Raw genomic sequence first — 11,378 nt, 5'->3', positions numbered from 1 at the left:
CCAGCCTGGTCTACAAAGTGAGTTCCTCGACAGCCATGGCTATTCAGAGAAACACTGTCTCGAAAAACCAAAAAAAAAAAAAAAAAAAAAGTCTGGTGTAAATGTGAGCCATGTAATAAATATCCTAAACATCACAGGTATCTTTAATGATGAAAAACAACCCACAAGGAAAGGGAACACCAAGATTGCAAACAATGTGATTAAACACTTTTTTCATAGATTCATTTTATTATTTATTTTATGTATGTGAATTCACTGTCACTTTCTTCAGACACACCACAAGAGGGCATGGAATTCCATTAGAGATGGTTGTGAGCCACCATATGGAAACTGGGGTTTGAACTGAGGACCTCTGGAAGAGAAGTCAATGCTTTTAACAGCTAAGCCATCTCTCTAGTCCCCTGAGAAAACACAATGATCAGAATCTACCCTACAATTAGACCAAATTGTAAAGCTAATTCATACAGATAGAAAGGATTCATCAGTGTGATTAATGCAATAAAATTTTATATGTCCCAATTATCATTGCAGGCAGGAAAGAAGCCCTGCTGGAGAGAAACCATATGAATATATACAATGTGATAAAGCCTTCACATATCACAGTCATCTTCAAAAGCTTGAAAGAAACCAAACTCGAGAGAAACACTCTGAAGGCTTTCCACATATTGAAGTGCTTGCATGTCAGAGTACTGTCCAAATAAATAAAAGAACAGATACTGGAGAGGAGCCCTACAAATGTAATGAATGTGATAAAGCCTTTTTACAGCTTGAGTATCTTCGAGTACATGAAAGAACACATTCTGGAAAGAAACTCTATGAATGTAATCAATGTGGTAAAGCCTTTTTAAATCCTGCCAGTCTTCAAATCCATGAAAGAACACATACTGGAGAGAAACCTTACCAATGTAATCAATGTGGTAAAGCCTTTACACAAAGCTTTCATCTTCAAACCCATAAAGTAGTACATATTGGAATGAGACCCTACATATGTAATCATATCACACGAGATGCACTTAGACACCGTGATTTCGCATAGCCAAGCTGTAATCCTGGTGGAAGCTCTGTGATATTCACTGGGAAAAGTCTTGTATGATAAGGCTGTCTAAGATGGAACTCGCTGTGAGACTCCTTGGCCCGAGAGATCTGAGCTGAATATTCTCATGGCAAACTTTGCCTGTGTGACTCTTCTCTGACCTGTTCCTTTACTTATGAAATGTCCTTGATAGCTAGAGGTGCGAGCATCCAGGCGTGAAGGTTCACTAGGAGTTCATCCTTTGAACTACAGCACTGGCCATGATTGCCTTTCAGACGATCCCTTGCTTTGCTTTTGATTAATTATTCATTTATTATTTAAATACATTGGAATAATAACCTCCCAACAATATATATATATTCTTATGGCTGCAAATGTGTGGGTAAAGAGGGTTTTGACACTCTGGCATGAAAAGCATCAGTTACCAGTTTTAAAGTTTGCCTGAAGACTCTCAGTAGAATGAAGTTAGGTGATAAGGATCACAGATGGATAGTCATCAATGGAGCTTAGACCCAGGGACTTTAACTGAATGTTCTTGCGAACTTTTGAACCTCTGAAAGTTTATCTTTAATTACNGATGTTCTGATTAAGAGATGTGATGCTCTGTACCTGTTCTCCGAAGTTTTTGCCTGATTGATTTTGTATTTCCCTGTGCCAAAAAGCTTAGTCATTTTTAGTAATCACTTCTATGGATAATATTGCCAGTTTTTCTCTATATAACTGCCTGCCTTTGAACAGTAAAACGCATTCAGACGCATATAGCTTTACTGTGTGTGTCTGTCTGTCATTTCGCACCGAGACCAGTGCCTTCCTGCATACCAAAAGACCCTGCTTCCCCCACGGGTGTGTGTTTCGACTGAGTCAGTCCGTGGCATAATCAGTGTAATAAAGCCTTTACACATTGGAGTTATCTCAGAATACATGAAAGAACACATACTGGAGAAAAACCTTACAAATGTAAACAGTGTGATAAAGCCTATTCACACCAGAATTATCTCTGAATACATGAAAGAACACATACTGGAGAAAAACCTTACATATGTAAACAGTGTGATAAAGCCTTTACACTGCTGAGTCATCTCAGAATACATGAAAGAAGACATACTGGAGAGAAACCCTATGAATGTAATCAGTGTGGTAAAGCCTTTTTACGATCTTCCTCTCTTAGAATAAATGAAAGAACACATACTGGAGAGAAACCTTACATATGTAAACCGTGTGATAAAGCCTATTCACACCTAAGTAGTCTCTGAATACATGAAAGAACACATACTGGAGAGAGACCTTACATATGTAAATACTGTGATAAAGCCTATTCATACCTAAGTAGTCTCTAAATACATGAAAGAACACATACTGGAGAGAAACCTTACACATGTAATGAATGTGAAAAAGCCTTTGCACAGCTCAAGTATCTTCGAGTACATGAAAGAAGACATACTGGAGAGAAACCCTATGAATGTAATCAGTGTGGTAAAGCCTTTTTACAACCCCCCTTTCTTCGAATACATGAAAGAACACATACTGGAGAGAAACCTCACAAATATGATCAGTGTGGGAAGGCCTTTACACAAATCGGTCACCTTCAAACCCATAAAGTAAAACATACTGGAGGAAGACTATAAATATGTAATCAGTGTGATAAAGCCTATTCACACCAGAGTCATCTTCCAATACATGAAAGAACACATACTGGAGAGAAACCTTTTAAGTGTAATCAGTGTAGTAAATCATTTTTATCTCACAGTCATCATTGAGCTGATGAAAGAATTCATACCGGATAGAAACCATACAAATGTAATGAATGTGATAAAGCCTTTTTTTTTTAGCCCAGGTATTGTTGAATACATGAAAGAACACATACTGGAGAGAAGCCTTACAAATGTTATCAGTGTGATAAAGCCTTTGCACAAGGCAATAATCTCAAAGTACATACAAGGATGCATACTGGAGAGAAACCCTATGAATGCAATCAATGTGGTAAAGCCTTTGCGTATGACTATTCTTTTAGGATTCATGAAAGAACAGATACTGGAGAGAAACATTACAAACGTAATCAGTGTGGTAAAGTCTTTGCAGAAAGCAGTCATCTTCAAACCCGTATCTTACCACAACCTGGAGAGACTCTTCAAGTGTAATCAGTGTGATAAAGCCTCTTCACAACAGAGTGGTCTCCGAATACATAAAAGGAAACATTCTGTAGAGAAACCTTAGAAATGTAATCAGTGTGATAAAGCCTCTTCACAACAGAGTGGTCTCCGAATACATAAAAGGAAACATTCTGTAGAGAAACCTTAGAAATGNCCTTAGAAATGTAATCAGTGTGATAAAGCCTCTTCACAACAGAGTGGTCTCCGAATACATAAAAGGAAACATTCTGTAGAGAAACCTTAGAAATGCAATCAATGTGATGAAGCCTATTCACAACACAGTGGTCTTACCTACAATATCACATACTGGAGAGAAACCCTATGAATGTAAGGGATTTGGTAAAGACTTTGCACATTACAATAAGCGCCAATAATATAAAAACAATCATACTGAAGAATCTATGAATGTAACCATAGGGAGAATCATTTGAAAATCACAGTAGTCTGTAGAAACAAAAGGAATCATCTAGGAAAGAAACCCTATAAAGTTCTTTAACATGGTAAGGTCTTTGTACATATCTGTAGTCTTCATCATCATGGAAATATTCATACAGTAGAGAAACCATATGAACAAAAGAAATGTGGTAAAACTTTTACTACTCACAGTTATCTCTTATTGTAGAAAAAAGGAGATGTTAGAGAAAGATCCTACAAGTATGACAGAAGTGATGAAGCCATTTTACAACACAGTTATCTCTGACGATATTAAAGGTAATGACAAACACTATGAATGCAATAAATGTGGTAAACCCAGTATATAACATGGTCAACTTTGAATACAGAAAAATACATATTAGACAGGAACCTTATGACTATAAGCAATGTGTTAAACACATGAAACCATTCATTCTGGAGAGAAACACTATTGAAGGTATTAAAAATGGTGAAGTCTTTGTCACAGTAGTCTGTAGATAAACACAAAAAAATCATAATGCTGAAGAGTAACCCTTCAAATATAGTTGACGTGATGAACCATTTTTGCAACAGTTTTCTTTGAATACACCAAAGAACACATACTAAAGAGAAAACCTATGAATATAAGCAATATTGTAATGCCTTTTCATATTAAGGTGAATTTGAAATTTGTAAAAGAATATATTCTTTGGAAAACCCCTCCAAATGCAGTCTGTGTGATGAAGACATTTTGTTGTTGTTGTTGTTTTTTGTTGTTGTTCTTTTGTTTTGTTTTTTGAGACGGGGTTTCTCTATATATCCCTGTCTGTCCTGGATCTCACTTTGTAGACCGGGCTGGCCTTGAACTCAGTAATCTGCCTGCCTCTGCCTCCCGAGTGCTGGGATTAAAGGTGTGCTCTTGAAGCCATTTTATATCACAATCATCTTCAAAAGCATGCAAAGAGTCATTCTGGAGAGAAACCTTATGAACATATTTTAAATTGTAAAGCCTTTGGAAATTTCTGTAGCCTTCATGATCATGAATGTATTCATAGATGAGTGAAACCTTGTGAATGCAATCAACCCTTTTCACATCACATTTATCACCAAATGCAGAAAACAACACACGCTCATGAGAAATCATATATATATATATTATTGTGAAGCCTTTGCACATTTCTGTAATCATCGTCATGACAGTATTTATACTGGAGAGAAGACCTGTGAATGCAAGCAATGTGACAAACAACTCTTATCACCAAATGCAGAGAAGACATACTGAAGATAAACCTTATGAATGGGCTCACTGTGGTAAAAACATCACAATAATCCCTCAATACATTCTAAGATTCTTCACTTAATACATTCTTATATTCTTATTCAATATAAGAACACATTCTGTAGAAAAGCCCAATGAATAAATGTAATCGATGTCATAACACATTTGGGTGTGGCAATAATCTTAGTATTTATTAAAGAACAGATACTGGAGAGAAAGCATATGGCTATTTGGGGAAATGCGAAAGAACTCATAATGTAGAGAATCAATACAAAGGATTTGGTAAGATCATTACGTTCTGGTACACAAGATTATTCTGGAAAAAATAATCTGACAAATGTCAACCATCTACTCAAGCACAGTGTTCCTTTGTATTTTACATGCACCTGCAAACTCATCTTGACAAAATCACTATGGATTTAAATGAAAAGCTAAAAACCCTGTTAGATGTTACACTTCTCTTTAATTTCACACAAAAAACTCTTACTGGTATAAAATTTTGGGGTGTGTATTAATGACTTTTCTGTTTCTGGGATAAAACAATGTCTAAGACAACTTATAAAGCAGTTTAATTTGGCTTATGGTTCCACACCACCAAAGTGTCATTGAAATCAGTTGTGAGACATGGCAGCTAAAGTAGGAAGCTCAGATATCACATCTTCAACCTGTAGCAGGTAGCAAGGAGTGGGAACTAAAAATGTCATATAGATAAAAACTCTCAAGCCCACCTCCACTGATATATTTCCTCCACCAGGGCAGCATTTGTTCAATCTTCCCAAAGAAGGATTGATTACTCTGATTGCAAACATACCTCTGTATGTATTTATAGCCCTGTAAATATTTAAAAGTGTTTATGTATTATGTTGACATCAGGTAATGAGAAAACATTCATACGTGAGAGAAATCCTATTTCCACACACAATTTAGTAAAGATTTTGACATCACATTCAATCACCATCAAAAAATCATCATCAAAAAATATTGCTATACCTCTTTTCCTTAATAGCCTTTGAAGCAAGTAAATAATTCACCATGTTCATGTAAGTCCGTTGGTTCATATATCCATGTGTGGTTTATATTTTGAGAGTTTTGAACTTCGTGTTGAAATGTGCTGTATGTGTGACAAATGCCTTTATTAAAATGTATTTGATGATTCTTATATTGCTTCTGTGGATACAGGATTCTTCTCTTATGCTTTTACTTGGTGGCAGATGTCTTTTGGCTTCAATTGATATAATATAGTGCCTATCAACTAAGTGGTTCGTTGTCTACTTAAAAATTGGATTGTGCCAGGTGTGGTGGCGCACGCCTTTAATCCCAGCACTCTGGAGGCAGAGGCAGGCAGATTTCTGAGTTCGAGGCCAGCCTGGTCTACAAAGTGAGTTCCAGGACAGCCAGGGCTATACAGAGAAACCCTGTCTCAAACGACCAAAAAATAAAAAATAAAGTAAAAATTGGATTGTATGTAATCATACGTTTCAAGTAAAAGTGTTTGTGAACTGGTAGTGGCTCTTGTCCCTGATGTTGTTTGTCATATTTTCATAAGTTCCCTAGAGATGCTTGTTATTCAGCCTGGCTTGGATGTCAGTAATGAGTTAGGACTACTTACAATTTTATATTATCATGTGTCCCCCTCCTGAGTCCAAAAATAGAAGACTTACACCCAATGTATCCTTTTTGGTCAACACAGTTTAGCAACATTATTGTAAAAATGCTTAATAGAAGAGAATATAAATAAAATTAAATACATCATGTGTGTATCCAATGTAACATGTTCACTTATCTGGTGTAAAAACATAGAATAATCTGCCATTATCTATAATCCATATATGCTTATATTATAACTTCTAACATGCTTCTTCATGTCCCCATTAGTTAATCTCATGTGTCTGTGTGGGTGACTGTATCTGTGTGTCTTTGGATGTCTGTATGTGTATAATGTGATTATAGGCTTTTAGGCAATGGCTAGTATATGGAGTATGGAAGACAACTTTGTGAAGTGTACTTTGGCCATATTTATATCATGATCATGATTACCTTGCCAGTTTTGCTCTCCATGGCAGTTTCCTGCTGAGCCATCTCACTGATGCTCAAATGAGAGGAGTTGAAATATTACATCAGTAAATTATGGTCTTCAGACTATATACATATTGCAATCTAAGGATGGAAGAATACAAGCCAACTTCAATTTAAAAATTGGATTTGCAAATGAAAATCCCATAATGCTTTGTTTTAGATTGTGTTATCTCATTCTGCAAACACACGCAGAGTAAAACAGCTAGAAGAAAATATTCCCCATGCAGGAAATAGCTTTTTGGATAACCTCCTCCTCTCCTGCCCCCCATCCAGTTTTTCAGGACCCACATGAAGACCAAGCTACACATCTGCTACATTTGTGAAGGAAGGCCTAGATAGTAGTTCAGCCTCAGAGAGCCCCAAGGGTCCTGGTTAGTTGATTGTCTTCCTATAGAATTGCTTTTGGAATAGGGGAGACACACAAAAATCAATGGGGGTGTCCTTAGTTGTGACTCAACATTGCAAATATGGATCCTGGGAATGCTGCCTCCAGTGGCCAGGCAGAAACCCTGGTGAAGTGATAGGGACACCAAACTACCCATAAATCTTTTATCTAAAACTTTTCCTGTCTAAAATTAATGCAGGGATTGAGGTTGGAGCAAGAACTGAGGGAACGGGGGAACAATAAAGGCCCAACATGAGAATCATCTCTTGGGTAAGCACAGGTCCCTGACATGATTAATGATACTCAATGATGCTTGTAGACAGTACTCTAGCATGGCTGTCCTCTGAGAGGCTCTACCCACCACCTGACTCAGATATTTACACCCAAAGCCAAACAAAACCTTGATAAAACTACTCACGTGCAAAGAATTGTATTAATCAGGAAAATAAACAATGTGGAGAGTCCATTCACAGAAGGACAGGAATCTCATGAATCATTCAACAGCCATCTAGAAGGACTTTCATAAGCTTCAAGTTATGGTACAGGGGAATAATTGAGCATCTTCATTTTTGCTGCTTACAATAACATGTTGGAGATCTGGAAAGTTTGATCGATATTGCTTCACATCTTGGGGATCCAAGTTAGGGTTCAAGCACCTTTAACAGATAGCTGATCAATGCTTGTATTTAAGGGTCCAGGACTTTGATTCGATCTTTGGCTTTCTAGGGCACCAGAGATGTAAATGGTGTGTGTGTGTGTGTGTGTGTGTGTGTGTGTGTGTGTTTGCAAATTATAAAGTTTTTTAATACAGTATTTTCTTAATTAAAATGAATTTAATTAAAGCATTAAAAGTTTTGTTGCCTTATACCAAATGAATAACAGGTACCAGTGGAGAGCAGAATGTGGGATCATATTCTCCATATAAGAAACGACCAATAGTTCTCGAGCTATTTTGTAGGTGCTTAGATTCAATATATGACACTGTGGATGACCAGTCAGTTCTCTTAGGGCCTGAGTCATCTGGTTAGCCCCATGAACATGTTATAGTTGTAAGTTGTGATTGGCTGATCCTAAGTTCATCTTTATCTCAGCCCTATTGACCCATATGGACTAAGATGCATAGCATCAGAATCTTAGACTTGATGCTGAAAGTTTGTCAGCCCAAATCTCCACTAAATGAGGAAAGAGTGCAAGGAATGATAAGGAGAGAAACTGAAAGTACAAGTCTTTGTGAACTGGCTTACCATGGTATCAAACCACAAGACTCAGTTCCTGTCAAGTGTAGTAAATCAGCAGCAGACCTAGCTTACAAGGACACACGTTATGATTAACCATTGGGAGTGTACGACTCCTGTAATGAGAGAAAAGAATCCAACAGTTGAGCCTGAAGATCTACCTGTTCATATGAAAACATATTCTGCTTCCTTGCAAGATGTTTATTTAGGAGCCCTGAGTGGTTTAACTCCTGATGACATGGAGGTTGTTGTCAGGGAACCCAAGACTGAAAGAGAAGTCACTCTAAAGCTGGGGAAATCAGGTATTTACAGAGACCCCTGGAGTACGGATGAACTGCCAGGGAGGGAGCTTTAACTATGGAAGCCTGAGAATCAAAGGGCCAAATAGCAGTGCTTGTGGAGAACCAGAGGACAAGCTAGCTCCTGTTGAACTTTCTGGATCCACTCAGCTGTTTTGGGTCAGTCCCCTTCCAGGACTTCCATTCTTCTTGGAAACTCTAAGTAGCTGTCAATGACAGAACCCCACAGTCTACCAGGCAGTACCCACTTGTTCCTTACACTGAGGAGTCCCAATGCTGTCATTGCTCTAACTTGTTTGGTTAGTAGAAATAATGATATTCTAAAGAGCATTTATAGAACTTCCCTTGAGTAACATGTAGTGAAACAGTGTGTCCTATGAAATCTGAATTTCCCCTAAACTCTCAATTTGGGGAAGACTGATTTCTCCAGAAGAGAATATCTTTGTTGAATAAGCAAAGGGCCGAGAATGAGGAAGGGATTTATAGATGGGAAAGATTCATATGGATTGGTTATATTACTTAGTTGTGCGTATAGCTTCCCTGTTATATACACCTGTTAGGACCCCAAGGATAATTAGTTAATTTATATCTTCATCACTTGTTCAAAGAAATCATGCTCTATAAATACATTAATAAATTCATTTCAATTTTCATTAATAATTTGTTTTTCCTTTTATGTTTTTTTTGTTGTTGTTTGTTTTTTGTTTTTGTTTTTTCCAGACAGGGTTTCTCTGTGNAGTCCTGGCTGTCCTGGAACTCACTTTGTAGACCAGGCTGGCCTCGAACTCATGAATCTGCCTGCCTCTGCCTCCCGAGTGCTGGGATTAAAGGCGTGTGCCACCACGCCTGGCACAAGGGAAGTTCATCACAACTAAAGAATTAGCCAGAAGAAGCAGTAGTCATTTGCGGAAGCGTTCTCACTACTCCTCGGTAATTGGATTCTTCGTCTAATTCTCTCAGAAATGGGCCATAAATTGTCTAAAGAAGCGGTCTTCATCACAGACCTGAAGGCTTCTCTGAGGGAAAGATGAGTGAGCATAAAAAATAAAAGGAGGGGCTGGTGAGATAGCTCAGTGGGTAAGAGCACCCGACTGCTCTTCCGAAGGTTCGGAGTTCAAATCCCAGTAACCACATGGTGGCTCATAACCATCCGTAACAAGATCTGATGCCCTCTTCTTGAGTGTCTGAAGACAGCTACAGTGTACTTACATATAATAAATAAGTAAATCTTTAAAAAAAAAAGAAAAAGAAAAAAAAAGAAAAGGATTTGATATATTTTTTAAAATTTATATATCAGACATGCCCTTGGTTTATTATTGATGAGGAAAAATCCACCGAATAAAATGGCAAAGGGTGGGTCAAAAATTAACTGAAAGCTTGGCCAGACATGGCCCCAATGGTGTCCCTGCGACTGTTCTCTCAGACTGGAGACTCATAAGTGATTTAATAGAAGGTGCAGCTGAGGACCTGGAAAAACAAAAGCTTTTGTCAGTCGCTGAATACTGTCTCTGGCCTCTGTTCCGGCGGCCTCGGAGGCCTCCCTTACTCCCCAAAAGAATCCCTTCACAACCATCTTCAATTATTATAGACATGCCTGAAGCCCAACTGGCATCCCTTTATGCTCCTCTCCCAGCGGACCTCCAACCCGCACCCAAAACCTTAGACCCTGGGGATGCAGTCACTTTGGAGGAAGAAGCAGCCCGGTATCTTAATCCCAACTGGATGGCACTTGTCTCAGTGCCTTTCCAAGGGCTCCCTCCCTATCAGCAGCCAGAGGTCTGCGCACACACCTTCCTGCCCCACGCTTTTCCAACCTTTATGCTCATAGATGCCAGAGACAAACTTGCCTCTCAAGTCGCTGAGTTGCAGGAAGTTTTTGTTTTTGTTTTTGTTTTTTTGTTTTTGTTTTTGTTTTTGTTTTGTTTTGTTTTGTTTTGTTTTTTGGTTTTTCGAGACAGGGTTTCTCCGTGTAGCCCTGGCTGTCCTGAACTCACGTTGTAGACCAGAATGGCCCCAAAATCAGAAATCTGCCTGCCTCTGCCTTCCAAGTGCTGGGATTAAAGGCGTGTACCACTGCCTGCCCTGGCTTAGTTCTTATGATGGTTATTCTTGGTGGTCAAATTGGCTACACATGGAATTAACTAAAACTTTTAACAGTTCAGTGAGGGATCGTTCTTTCTTTCTTTCTTTCTTTCTTTCTTTCTTTCTTTCTTTCTTTCTTTCTTTCTTTCTTTTTGTTTTTTTTTGTTTTGTTTCTTTGTTTTTGTTTTTGTTTTTGTTTTTCGAAACAGGGTTTCTCCGTATAGCCCTGGCTGTCCTGGAACTCATTTTGTAGACCAGGCTGGCCTCGAACTCTGAAATCTGCCTGCCTCTGCCTCCCAAGTGCTGGGATTAAAGGTGTGTGCTACCACGCCCGGTGGGGTTTTTCTTTCCTTTCCTTTCTTTTCTTTTCCTTTCCTTTCCTTTCCTTTCCTTTCCTTTCCTTTCCTTTCCTTTCCTTTCCTTTCCTTTCCTTTCCTTTCCTTTCC

The 11,378-nt window shown here is 38.3% G+C and overlaps 1 pseudogene; it reads left to right on the top strand.

The window, feature by feature from the left end:
• Positions 1-531: 531 nt before the first annotated feature.
• On the top strand, positions 532-10,626 carry LOC110315814 (annotated as a pseudogene).
• The last annotated feature ends 752 nt before the right edge of the window (positions 10,627-11,378 follow it).

Source organism: Mus pahari, unplaced genomic scaffold (genome assembly GCF_900095145.1).
Source record: "Mus pahari unplaced genomic scaffold, PAHARI_EIJ_v1.1 scaffold_12033_1, whole genome shotgun sequence".
NCBI lineage: Eukaryota > Metazoa > Chordata > Mammalia > Rodentia > Muridae > Mus > Mus pahari.
This window is presented reverse-complemented; position numbering and strand designations above follow the sequence as displayed.